This window comes from Sus scrofa, chromosome 2, assembly GCF_000003025.6.
Source record: "Sus scrofa isolate TJ Tabasco breed Duroc chromosome 2, Sscrofa11.1, whole genome shotgun sequence".
Classification (NCBI taxonomy): Eukaryota; Metazoa; Chordata; class Mammalia; order Artiodactyla; family Suidae; genus Sus; species Sus scrofa.
In genome coordinates this window covers 65,213,515-65,228,084 of record NC_010444.4, presented here as the reverse complement: position 1 = coordinate 65,228,084, position 14,570 = coordinate 65,213,515, and positions in this window count along the sequence as shown.

Genomic DNA, 14,570 nt, shown 5'->3' with positions numbered 1-14,570 from the left:
CCCTTTACACAAGGGTTTGTAAAAAATAATAAAATTAAATTAAAAAATCAATGATTGCAACTAGGAAAATCAACTTGCCCAGAACTTGTCAATTTTCTCTCTCAAAACCCTGCATCCTAGGAATCCTCAGTCCTCGGCACATTAGGATGGTTGGTCACTCTCGTTATCAAGTAAATTCCCACTGTAGGCAGCTGGGACTCAGTCCCATTGGGGAACTCTGGGAAATCAGAGTCATCCCACCTGAAGGGTGAGAGAGCTGGGTTTTTTGTTTGTTTGTTTGTTTGTTTCATTTTTGGCTGCTCCGTGACATACGGAGTTCCTGGGCAAGGGATCAGATCCCAGCTGCAGTAGCAACCTAAGCTGCAGCGGTGGCAACGCAGGATCATAACCCACTGTGCCGGGCTGGGAGTCAAACCTGACTCCCAGTGCTCTGAAGATGCCTGCCATCAATCCTGTTGTGCCACAGTGGGAACTCCAAGCTCGGGTATTGATCCTGCAACTCCCTCCATCCGTCACTGGTTGAGGGCTGCCGCCAAGGACCCTAAATTCCCCAGCACTTTGGGTAGAGCAGGCTCATCCCTAAAGGGATATTAGATGCTTGATGGTAAGGCCTGAGGGGGGCATGGTAGGGCCCCCGACAGCACTTATTATAGGGGGCTTGGGAGTCAAGACTTGGGGAGACTGAAGTGAATGAAATATATCAGGTAGGTAGAAAGAAGGGATTAAGATGTGGGAGAATGATAGAGAGGGGGTCTGGATTTTTCTTCGTTCTTTTTTTTCTTTTTCTTCTTTTTTTAGGGCTGTACCTGTGGCAAGTGGAAATTCCCAGGCTAGGGGTTGAATTGGAAATGCAGCTTCCGGTCTACACCATAGCTATAGCAATGCCAGATCCCAGTTGAGTTTTCGACCTATACCACAGCTCACAACAATGCCAGATCCTTAACCCCCTGAGTGAGGCCAGGGATCAAACCCTGCATCCTCACGGATACTAGTCAGGTTCATTACCGCCAAGCCACAGCAGGAACTCCTGGGGTTTTTCGTTTTGTTTTGTCTTTATTTTTATTTTTTAGTTGTTTATTTTTGGCTGTGCCCATGGCATGCAAAAGTTCCTGGGCCAGGGATGGAACCCTCACCACAGCAGTGCCAATACCAGATCCTTAACCGCTAGGACACCAGGGAACTCAGGGTGTCTGTATTATTAATTCCCCTTCTACAGAGGAGGAAACTTGGACCCAAAGAGGTAGTCATTTGATATTTCCCAGGACTTTGTGGCCTCATGAGAGGGGACCCTTAGGGTTAGGACAGAAGATAGATCTTAGCTTTGACCAGAAGAGCACAACAGGCCCCACTGCAAGTACTCCATGTGGGACTGACAGTACTAGCTTGGACATTGTATAGAAGCCCTTCATTCTCCCTAACAGAGTAATGGGCTCAGCCCCAGGGAATTACTGCACTACTGCACTGAACCTAGCCCAGGGGCAGCAGCACTGAGAACCAAGCAGTGTAAGTTTAGACCTCTTAAAGTTGCAAAGGACAGAGAATCCAAACCAAACTAACTAAGGCAACCAAGGGTATTTATTGACTCATGAATGGAAATGTTGATGGTGTGTCTTTCAGGCATAGCTGGATCCAGGGGCTCAAATGACATCCTCAGGATGTATTCTCTATTTCTCAGCTCTACTAGTAGGCTTCTCTATGGAGTGCCAAGATATCCCCAGCCTTAGTCCAGCTGAAAACCCCAAGCTTATATGTCATTGGTCTAGCTTTGGTCACACGTCCATCTGGAATCCGTCCCTGTAGCCAGAGAGTTGGAATGTGCTGATTGGCTAAGAACCTAACCACCACTCTTGTAAATGACCCACTGGCTTTATGTTCTGCAGCAAACTCCTCTTCTCCACACTCTGCAGTACCCAGCCTGGTCTAGTCCAGCCCAGCTCTGCCCAGCCCAGTCCACTCCTCCACTGCCTTGCCTGCAATGTACATGGTCCACCAACACGAAACCTGGCAGAATCGCATTCAGTGCAACCTTATGAAATGCATGTAAGACTGTGTCTGTACATGTGGGGAGGTTTGCATGGGAAGAGGGTATTGGTGGCTCTTGGTTCCCTGAGGCTCTCATCTCAGAGTAGGGAGGGAGGAGTCAGGGGGACAAGGGACAGTTGCAGTAACACTGTGGACAGCTAGTGCAGCAATCTGGTCTCATTTTGGATGGTGGGGAAGAAGGGACAGGGTTGATGTGAGGAGGGGTTAAGAAGTTGATAGAAAATGTGGTTTTCCAATTAGAAGAGGAAAGGGGGGAGGTTGGTCTCTTTTTTATCTTTTTTAGGGCTGCACCTGTGGCATATGGAGGTTCTCAGGCTAGGGGTCTAATCGGAGCCACAGCTGCCAGCCTATGCCACGGCCACAGCAACACCAGATCCGAGCCATGTCTGTGACCTACACCACAGCTCACGGCAACACCGGATCCTTAACCCACTGAGCAAGGCCAGGGATTGAACCTACAACCTCATGGTTCCTAGTCGGATTCATTTCTTCTGCACCACAACGGGAACTCCTCAGGAAAGGAGGGGTTTTAACTCAGTACCAGTTAATGACCCCAAGGCTCACAACTTGGGGCTGCCCCTTCTCCTCTTCGGTTGGCATTCAGCCCTGAGGCTAAGGCCAAACTCCTCAATCAGCCTTCATGTGGCTGATAAGCCCTTTAGGATCTGAACCCAATCCATGAAATTAGTGACCTGTAGCTGGGCTTATGGGTGCCTGGAATAAAGAACTACATTTCCCAGGCTCCCTTGCGAGTAGATGTAGCCAAGTGACTATGTAAGCTGAGGAAAGTGGATTGCCTTTCTATTTCCTACTGTTAGGATGTAGACATGATGGGTGGAACTCCATCAGCCATCTTGGCCACAATATGACATTAGAACCAGAGGCCTTGAATGGTGGATGAAAGGAACCTGGATCTCACATACCCTGGAAGGCTGTGCTATCCATGGATGGAGCAGTGTTTTGATTACCTCTTTTGGCCCCGTTTGTGAATGAGGGATCACATGCCCTAAATAGTACAAGATGACCAAACACATGACACCTAACCTTGGATGGATGAGATCATCAGTTATTTAGTCACACATATATTCACAGGCCAGAACTGGAAGAGGACACTGAACCATATGATAGGGGTGCATTCGGGAGCAGAGCCAGGAAGCAGTGGCTGCAGGAGACAAGCTTGGTAGTGACAAAAGGGTGGGGTGACTTCTGGTTCCCATAGAAGGATGTGGTTGACTTGTTTGAATAATTTCTCAGTCTAGTAGAGAGGTGAAACCCATTAGGTCGAGGACCAGAGTGGGCAAGGCTGGTCTTGCTGATGGAAAAACAAGTCAGGAGTTCCCTCTGTAGTGCAAACAGATCAGGATGGGCAGCATCTCTGGAGCATGGGGATACAGGTTCGATCCCTAGCCCTGCACAGTGGGTTAAGGAGCCAGTATTGCTGCAGCTGTGACTAAGGTGGAAAATGCAGCTCAGATCCGATCCCCAGACTGGGAACTCCATATGCCATGGGGTGGCCTAAAAAGGAAAAAAAGAAAAAGAAAGAAAAACTAGTCAGATGTTTGGGGGTGGGGGTGCACAGCTGACAAAAGTGAGGAAACTCATAGTTAGGCCTTTGGGTCCCTGGGAGGCTCAAAGACATCAAAGCAGCACATGGAATTTCAGGCCTTTCCACACAACCAGCTCCAGTCATCTTGACCAGGAGAGGAAAAGAGACAGCTCTTCAGTTTAAGCCACCAGTTCTCTTTCATTTCTCCTCTCCCCCTCATCCTTTAAAAAACTGAATCTGGCTATTATGGCTCAGTGGGTTAAGAACCTGACATAGTAATCATGAGCATGCCAGTTCAATCCCTGGCCTCACTCAATGGGTTAAGGATCCAGTGTCACTGCAAGCTGTCTCGTAGGTCACAGAGTCCACTCGGATCTGGCGTTTTCTGTGGCTGTGGTGTAGGCCTCAGCTGCAGCTCCAGTTTGCCCCCTGGCCTGGGGACTTCCATATGGCACAGGTATGACCCTAAAAAGAATAAATAAATAAATAAATAAAATAATTTTTAAAAACCTTGAATCTAGTCCTAGTGGACACAGGGGACATCCATAGAGATGAGAGTTGAAGCCATAGCATGGATGACATTAGCCAAGGAGAAAGTCTAGAAGGAAAAGAGAAGGGAGTCAAAAGATCCTTAAGGGTTGCTTATACATGAGGGGTGGGCAGAAGAGAAGCCAGCAGTGGCCATGAATGGAGAAGGAGGGTCAGAAAGGAACCTGAAAGTATCTGGGGAGGAGTTCCCATCCTGGCTCAGTGGTTAACGAATCCGACTAGGAACCATGAGGTTTCAGGTTCGATCCCTGGCCTTGCTCAGTGAGTTAAGGATCTGGCGTTGCTGTGAGCTGTGGTGTAGGTTGCAGATGTGGCTTGGATACCGTATTGCTGTGGCTCTGGCGTAGCCCAGCAGCTACAGCTCCAATTCGACCCCTAGCCTGAGAACCTCCATATGCCCCGAGAGTGGCCCAAGAAATAGCAAAAAGACAAAAAAAAAAAAAAAAAAAAAAAAAAAAAGAAAGTATCTGGGGAAACCGAAGATGTGCCTGCTATGGACTGGTGACAGTTTGTTGTATGTGTCAAATATAAAATAATATAACATTTTATTGGGTCATGGGATGCTCAGATTAAACATTTTTTTTCTGAGCACATCTGTGAGGGAGTTTCTAGAGATTAGCATTAGAATTGGGGGAATTGGATTTCCCTGGTGGCCTAGCAGTTAGGGATCCAGTGTTGTCACTGCTGTAGCGTAGGTTGTCCTTAGCTTCTGCATGCCATGGATGTGGCCAAAAAAAAAAAAAAAAAAAAAAAAAGAATCAGTGGACTCAGTAAACTCCATGGCCCTCCCCAGTATGCACCAGTATCCTCCAGTCCATGACAGGCTGGAAGAGAACAAAAGGAAGAAAGAGGAAAAGAAAGAGGCGGCCCCTTTTCTTTTCTTTTTGTCTTTTTAGGGCTGCAGCCATGGCATATAGAAATTCCCAGGCTACAGGTCAAATCATATTTACAGCTGCCAGCCTACACCACAACCACAGCAACGGAGGATCCAAGTCATATCTGAGACCTACACAACAGCTCACGGCAATGCCGGATCCTTAACCCACTGAGCGAGGCCAGGAATTGAACCCGTGTCCTTGTGGATACAAGTCAGGTTTGTTGCTGCCGAGCAGACCTGCAATGGGAACTCCGAGATGGCCCCTTTTCTCTTGTCTTGCCCACGTGAGCTGGGACCTCAGTCTTCTCTTGTCCCAGGACTGAGATGTACACCATCGGTTCCTCTGGTTCTCAGGCTTCAGACTGTAATCATGCCACCAGTTCTCCTGAGTCCCCAGCTTCCGGAAAGCAGCTTATGGGGCTTCTCATCCTCTGTAATCACATGAGTCAATTCCTCATAATAAATCTCCTTTCATACATATTGATTTTCATATATGTAAAAGGATATACAGGTAATTCCCTGGTGGCTCAGTAGGTTGAGGATCCAGCATTGTCATTGCTGGGACTCTGATTACTGCTGTGGTGTGGGTTTGATTCCTGGCCTGGGAAATTCCATGTGCTATAGGTATAGCAAATAAATAAATAAAAACAAAAGGATATATATGTATATGTAAAAGGATATGTATATCAACTGTATTATATGTGTATATATACACATATATACTATATATACATCTTTTTTTCTTTTTGGCTGCCCTGTGGCATATGGAGTTCCCTGGCCAGGGATCAGATCCTAGCTGCAGTTGCAATGGGTCCTTTAACCCACTCTGCCTGACACTGCAAAGATGCCACCAATCCTGTTGCACCATAGCAGGAACTCCACATATTTTATTTTGTCTTTTTTTTTTTTTTTTTTTTTTTGCCATTTCTTGGGCCTTTCCCGCGGCATATGGAAGTTCCCAGGCTAGGGGTCTAATTGGAGCTGAAGCCGCTGGCCTACACCAGGGCCACAGCAACACTGGATCCAAGCCTACACTACAGCTCACGGCAGCCTAAACTACAGCTCACGGCAACGCCGGATCGTTAACCCACTGAGCAAGAGCATGGATCGAACCTGAAACCTCATGGTTCCTAGTCGGATTCGTTAACCACTGCGCCACGACGGGAGCTCCTCCACATATTTTATATACACTCATATTGTATGTGTGTGTGTGTATACACACATATATACCCTTGAACTACATGGGTTCATTGATACATGGATTTTTTTCCCCACTAAATTCATACTACAGAACTATGCAATCCAGAGGGCCAACTGTAAATCATACATGGATTTTTGACTATACAGAGGGATGGTCCCCCAACCCCACATTGTTCAAGGGTCAACTATATATATGTGTGTGTATATATATATCTATATCTATACATATATATAGATATAGATATATATACACAGATATGTGCAAATACATATATGCAGGCAGGGAAGATCATTCTGCATAACAAATGCCCCCAAAGATCAATGACTAACATCAGAGTCCATCAGCCGAACCACACCATCTCAACAGATCAGCAGCAGGGCCTCAGAGCCACAGAGTCACTCAGGGACCCTGTCCAACAGATGCTGCACCGTCTTCTTTTTTTTGAGGTTGCACCATTGAACTGCAGCCTCTGTGTTGCTGGTGCAGTGGAAGAGACAGACTCTCCACCACGTTTGTAGTGCTTCCACTCGGAAGGGCCATGCTACCCTTCTGCTCCCATCTCATTGGCCAGGATTAGTCACATGTTCCTGCCTGACCAAAAGGAAAGGAGAAATTAGGGGGACGGGATGGGGAGGTGGAGAGAAGCAAGCAGAACATTTGGAGTATTAAGTTCTTTGTGACATCTAAGGAGCAGCAATTTATTTTTCTGGAAGAACCCTCACACAGTACCCCCCCCCCCCCCCCCCCCGCCATACACACCCACTTACAAGGACCTCCCCCGCAGGCTTGTTTATTTTATTTTTGTCTTTTTAGGGCCGCACCCATGGCATATGGAGTTTCCCAGGCTAGGGGTCAAATTGAGCTGTAGCTGCTGGCCTACACCACAGCCACAGCAATGTCAGATTCAAGCCTCATCTATGACCTACACCACAGCTCATAGCAATGCCAGATCCTTAACTCACTGAGCAAGGCCAGGGATGGAACCTGCATCCTCATGGGTGCTAGTCAGATTCGTTTTTGCTGAACCACAATGGGAACACCCCAGGCTTGTTTATTAGCGTGACAATTCTCTCTTGCCTCGCTAACAACTCTACTTCACTTCTACGTCACTTCCACAGAGAAAACCCCTCACCAAAGTCCGAGGTCAGAAGCAGTTTTTTTGACTCTGTCTCCTCTTTCCTGTCTTATTTTCTTCCTGGGCCTTTCTCAAATTCTGACTTATATATTTCTCCACCATCTGTCTCCCTTACCTGAATGTCAGCTCCGTGGAGATGGGCACTTGGCCACAATCGCTACTGTCTCCCCAACCCTAGAACACTGCCTCTCACATACCAGGCGATTGATGAACACAGGTTGTGTGGGTGAGTAGAAAAAAATTCTGCACAAGGGGAATAGATAAACAAACAAAAAATGTGTCCTCTTAAACTAATGGACCAGATTTAGGATGCACAAGGGACTCTATCTACATGTATTGTATTCATTTCCTGGGACCCTTATAACCAATGACTACAAACTGAGTGACTTAACAGAAATGGGTTCATGTTGATTTGTGGAGGCTAGAAGTCCAAAGTCAAGGTGTTGGCAGGTTTGGTTTCTTCTGGAGATTCCTTCCTGGTTTCTCTTCCACTCTGGTGGTTGCTGGCCGTCTTTGATATTCCTCGGCTTGTAGCTGCGTCACTGAAATCTTTGCCTTGATTTCCATGTGGCCTTTTCCTCTGTGTGTATGTGTGTGTGTTTCTCCTCTTCTGTCTCATGTAAGGACACTTGTCTTTGGATTTAGAGCACTCCCAGTTAATCCAGGATAATCTCAAACCCGTAATTTAATTACGTCTTTTTTTCCCCCAAATTATGTCATCCTCACATGTTCTGGGGGTTAGGACATCTTTTTAGGGATCACCATTCAAACTACTACATATAGTAGGAACAAGTGTGAGTAGAGCTTCATCTTGTGAAGAAAAAAATTTGCAGGGTGAGGCCAACAACATCCATCATCTTCAGAAACTTAAAATTTTCAGGAGTTCCCTTGCGATGTAGCAGCTAAGAATCTGGTGTTGTCACTGCAGCAGCTCAGGTCCCTGCTGTGGCATGGGTTTGATCCCTCACCCCCGCCCCAAATCCTGCTACGGGTGTGGCCAAAAAATTAAAAAATTTCATAAGTTGATTGGCTCTGAGGGGAGAATTGGATGGCTGGGGCTGAGAGGAGAGAGGGATTTGCCAGCATATATCTTCATATATCTGTTGAATAAAAAAATTTGATTAAGGAATTCCCTTTGTGACTCAGTACTAATGAATCTGACTAGTATCCCTAGGATGCGGGTTCGATCCTTGGCCTCACTCAGTGGGTTAAGGATCCAGTGTTGCCATGAGCTGTGGAGTAGGTCGCAGATGTGGCTGGGATCTGGCATTGCTGTGGCTGTGGTGTAGACTGGCAGCTGCAGCTCCAATTTGACCCCTAGCCTAGCAACCTCCATATGCTGCGGGTGCAGCTCTAAAAAAAAATAATAAAATTAAATTAAAAAAAGAAGCAAAAGCAAAGAATCACATTGCATACAGTGGCTCAGGTCACTGTGGAGGTGCAAGTTTGATCCCCGGCCCAGCACAGTGGGTTAAAGGATTCTGCTTTGCTTCAGCTGTGGTGTAGGTCACAGCTGTGAATCAAATTCAGTCCCTGGCCTGGGAACATTCATATGCTGTGTGTGTATTCCATAAGATTTTTTAAAAAGAAAGAAAGAGGGAGAGGGAGGGAGGGAGGAAAAAGCAAGTCATAGGAGAATTTCCACCATTATGAATCCACTTGTGTAAAAGTACAAAACAGGGAAAAGAAATAATACATTATTTAGGGATATAAACATATGAGAATGATATTTTTTGGTCTTTTTGTCTTTTTAAGGCTGCACCCTTGGCATATGGCAGTTCCCAGGCTAGGGGTTGAATCCGAGCTGCAGCTGCCAGATCAGAGCCACGTCTTCAACCTACACCACAGCTCACAGCAAGGCCGAATCCTTAACCTACCGAGCAAGGCCAGGGATCAAATCTACATCCTCATGGATACTAGTCAGTTTTGTTTCTGCTGAGCCACAACAGGAACTCCCCAGCATGAGAATGATAGAACAAAGTTCCAGAATGTTACCTTGAGGGGGAATAAAGATGTTGGAATTTTCAAGGATACTGGTAATATTTCTATTCTTATACAAGGCATATATCTTTTAAAATATTGTTTTGTATATGCAATATTTGATCATTCAAATTTATCAACATTTGATAAAAGACGACTGGTAGATTATAATTTCCAAAGGTGGTTGTAACAAGAATGCATTGATCATGTACTTTTTAAAAACTATAGTGGGAATTGCTGTCGTGGCTCAGCAGAAATGAATCTGACTAGTATCCATGAGGACACAGGTTTGATGCCTGGCCTTGTTCCGTGGGTTAAGGATCTGGCGTTGCCATGAACGTGCTGTAGCTCACAGATGTGCCTAGAATCCCAAGTTGCTGTGGCTGTGGCATATGCCAGCAGCTACATCTCCCTAGCCTGGGAACTTCCATATGCTGCTGGTAAAGCCCTTAAAAAAAAAAAAACTATATTAAAACTTTATTTTATTGCCTAGTTGCTTTAATTGTTTTGGGATCATGTGATTTTCTTACAATGTGTCCTATTCTCCCATTAAGAGGTGGATTCTAGAAGTTCCCTGGTCACTCAGCAAGTTAAGGATCCAGCTTGTCACTGCTGTGAATCAGGTCACTGCTGTGGCATATGTTCAATCCCTGGCCCAGGAACTTCTGAATGGGGAAGGAGGGGAAAAGAAAAAGAAGAGGACTCTGTATCCTCTTCCCTCAAATCTGGGTGGATCTTTGCAACTAACACAAGCAGTAGAGTTTGGTAGATGTAATACAATGCCATTTCTTTTTTGCTTTTTTAAAATTTTTATTTTTTATTTTTTAGGGCTGGATCTGTGGCATATGGAAGTTCCCAGGTTAGGGGTTGAATCATAGCCACAGCTCCCGGGAGTTCCTATCATGGCTCAGTGGTTAACGAATCCGACTAGGAACCATGAGGTTTCAGGTTGGATCCCTGGCCTTGTTCAGTGGGTTAAGGCTCTGGCATTGCCGTGAGCTGTGGTGTAGGTCGCAGACGTGGCTCAGATCCCGTGTTGCTGTGGCTCTGGTGTAGGCCGGCAGCTACAGCTCCAATTCAACCCCTAGCTGGGAACCTCCATGTGCTATGGGAGCGGCCCAAGAAATGGCAAAAAAAACAAAAAACAAAAAACCCAAAAAACTACAGCTGCTGGCCTGCACCACAGCCACAGCAACTCGGTATCCAAGCCAAGCATGTGACCTACACCACAGCTCATGGCAACACCAGATCTTTAACCACTGAGGCCAGGGAATGAACCCACTGAGGCCAGGTTTGTTACCACTGAGCCACAAAGGGAACTCCCTACAATGCCATTTCTGAGCCTAGATCATAAAAGGGGATAGAGATTGCTTCTGGTTCTCTCTCATGCTATTTGTCCATGAACCCTCTCCACCATGCTGTGAGGAAGCCCAAGACACTGCTCTGTTCTGGCCAACACACAGCATATGAGTCATGAGGAAGCCTCTGAGGTGACTTCTGCCCCAGCCACCATCTGACCATAGCTGCATGAGAGACCTCAGATGAGAACTGCCCAGCTGAGCCCAGCCAACACTTAGGCTGTGAGAGACAATACTACTCAATGATTATTGTCATTTCATACTGCTCTTTGGTCTTATTATATAACAATGGATAACTGACACAAGGTCTTTCTGTTGGGGTAGATGAGGGTCTGGAGAGGGAGTGAAGGGACCCTCTTCCTGGTTTCCTTCATTCTGTTTCTTCCTTTTTTTTTTGGTCTTTTTTAGGGCTGCACCCAAGACATATGGAAGTTCCTAGGCTAGGGGTCGAATGGGAACTGTAGCTGCTGCCCTATGCCACAGCCATAGCAACTCAGGATCTGAGCTGCATCTCTGATCTACACCACAGTTCATGGCAATACCGGATCTTTTTTTTTTTTTTTTTTTTTTTTTTTGTCCTTTTGCTATTTCTTTGGGCCGCTCCCATGGCATATAGAGGTTCCCAGGCTAGGGGTCGAATTGGACCTGTAGCCGCCAGCCTACACCACAGCCACAGCAAAGCCAGATCCAAGCCGCGTCTGCAACCTACACCACAGCTCACGGCAACGCCGGATCGTTAACCCACTGAGCAAGGGCAGGGACCGAACCCGCCACCTCATGGTTCCTAGTCGGATTCGTTAACCACTGCACCACGACGGGAACTCCGCAATACCGGATCTTTAACCCACTGAGCAGGGCCAGGAATGGAACCCGAGTCCTCATGGATACTAGTTGGGTACATTATCGCTGAGCCACGACGGGAACTCCCAAAACTTTCTACTTTGAAATCTTTTATTTTTATGGCTGCACCCACAGCACATGGAAGTTCCTGGTCTAGAGATCGAATCAGAGCTGGAGCTGCTGGCCTACACCACAGCCACAGCAATGCCAAATCCGAGCCATATTTGCCACCTACACCTCAGGTTGCAGCAACACAGGATCCTTAACCCACTGAGCAAGGCCAAGGTTGAAACCTGATTCCTTACAGACACTATGTTGGGTTCTGAACCCAATGAGCCACAGTGGGAACCCCTGAAAAAAAATTGATTTACTGAAGATTTCTGCTATGGACTGAATGCCTGTGTCCCCCTGAAATTCAAATGTTGAAGGAGTTCCCGTCAAGGCGCAGTGGTTAACGAATCCGACTAGGAACCATGAGGTTGCGGGTTTGATCCCTGGCCTTGCTCAGTGGGTTAACGATCCGGCATTGCCATGAGCTGTAGTGTAGGCTGCAGATGTGGCTTGGATCCTGCATTGCTGTGGCTCTGGCGTAGGCTGGCGGCTACAGCTCCGATTAGACCCCTAGCCTGGGAACCTCCATATGCTGCGGGGAATGGCCCTAGAAAAGCCAAAAAGACAAAAAGAAAAAAAAAAATGTTGAAGCACTAACCCTCAATGTGATTGTTTAGGCGATGGCTCCTTTTGGAGATAATTAGGTCATGAGGGTGCAGCCTTTATGAATAGCATTAGTGCCCTTATAGGGAAGCTTTCACTCTCTCCTTCTTTTATCTCTATATCTATTGCTATCTCCATCCCTATGTCTCTCTTTGTCTCTCTCTCTATCATGTAAGCATACAGCAAGGAGGTGCCTGTCTACAATTCCAGAAGTGCCCTCTCACCAGACACTAGATCTGCCAGTGCCTTGATCTTGGACTTCCCAGTCTCCAGAACTATAAGAAATAAATGTCAGAGATCCTGTTGTGGCTCAGCGGGTTAACAGGACAGAATGTCCATAAGGATAGGGGTTTGATCCCTGGCCTCACTCAGTGGGTTAAGGATCCAGTGTTGCTGCGAACTGCGATGTAGGTTGCAGATGCAGCTCGGTTCTGGTGTGCTGTGGCATAGGCACCAGTTCTGATTCAACCCCTAGCCCAGGAACTTCCATATGGCACAGGTGCAGCCAGAAAAACAAACTAAAACATTCCAGAGGCTTCCCTTTATGTTATGAGTAAAATCCAGGTGTCTTGCTTACCTACAAGTCTCATACACTCCCTACCTCCTTCCCAGTCCTTGCCTGTTTTCCTTCCTTACTTTTTTTGGTGCTCATTCATTCATGCTCTGGCCCAGGTGAGCTTTTTGTAGTCTCTCAGTCATGCTGCCCTGTCCCCCTGAAACCTTTGTCTTTCCTGGAATATTCCTCCTCCCCCGCCTCACAGGGCTTCTCTCTAACTACCTTGTCTAAGCAGCCTTCTTCTTTCCTCTCTAATCCTACCTGGGGAGTACCCACTGTGGCTCAGCGAGTTAAGAACCCAACATAGTGTCCATGAGGTTGAGGGTTTGATCCCCAGTCTCGCTCAGTGGGTTAAGGATTCAGAGTTACTAAAAGCTGCACTAGAGGTCACAGATGAGGCTCAGATCTTGAGTTGCTGTGGCTGTGGCGTAGGCCAGCAGCCGTAGCTTGAATTCAACCCTAGCCCAGGAACTTCTACGTGCCACAGGTATGGCCATAAAAAGAAAAAAAAATTCTACCCGGGATTAGATAATGTAAACTTATTTCCTTGTTTATTATCTGTCTTGTTCACTGCTGTATCCCCAGCACTTAGATTATAATAGGTGCTCAGTAAAAATTTGCTGGATAGGAGTTCCCGTCGTGGTGCCACAGAAATGAATCCGACTAGAAACCATGAGGTTGCGGGTTTGATCCCTGGTCTCGCTCAGTGGGTTAAGGATCTGGTGTTGCCGTGAGCTGTGATGTAGGTCGCAGATGCGGCTCAGATCTGGTGTTGCTGTGGCTGTGGCATAGGCTGACAGCTACAGCTCCAATTAGACCCCCTAGCCTGGGAACCTCCATATGCCGCGGGTGTGGCCCTCAAAAGACAAAAGACCAAAAAAAATTGTTGAATAAATGAATGCCTGTGGCTGGACGAATATGGGAGCCATATAGTCTTCTCTGGTTATAGTCACAACAGCTGGCATCTGAGGTATATATGTGCTAGGTATTCAGGAGTGCTTCACCAGAGGCTTCAGTTTTATCATGTGTGAAATGAAGAAAATAAAAACACCTATCTCCAATACTCTTTTCGATGTTAAATAAGCCACACAGGAAGATGATACTCATATCAGACACTAAACGATTTTTATTACTACCATCTATAAAATGGGCATAACAGCGACCTACTATATAGAATTGTAAGCTCAGAAGTTTCTGGCAAGTGTAAAACGCTATTAAGTGATTGATGCTGTCATTATTATTATCGTCATCATCCTGCCATGCCGCCCCGCAGCTGAAAGATGTTTTAACTGATTTTTCATTTTAACTGATTTTTCATTTTTCAGATCCCTTTCCTCGATTGTCCCGGTGGCCTCGGGATGCTAGCCAGCCTTCGCCCATTCGGACTGGGTGCAGATATTCCTAGGCTGGGGATTTGGGCCCTCCTGGACCACAGGCTCCCAACGCCCCGCCCACGGGCCTGGACCGCCTGGGTCTCCATGGAAACCCACCAGCCACAAGGGGGCGTGACGCCGTGGAGACCGAAAGAGGCCTCTGCCTATTGGGTCAAAGTCATTTCGGAGAGGAACGCAAATGGGGCCTCTGACGGGTGAGTCCCTGCGGGAAGGCGGGAATACGCGCAGACTGTACCATCTCTACTAATCAAGGGCCGAGCTGGCTGTGATGGACAAGCGTAGCGGGAAAAGGCCCTCAGTGCGGGCTTTCACCCAACCCGCTGGCCGCAGAGCCGAGAAAGGGCCAATGAGGAGGCGGCGGGGGTGGGGCGAAGAGG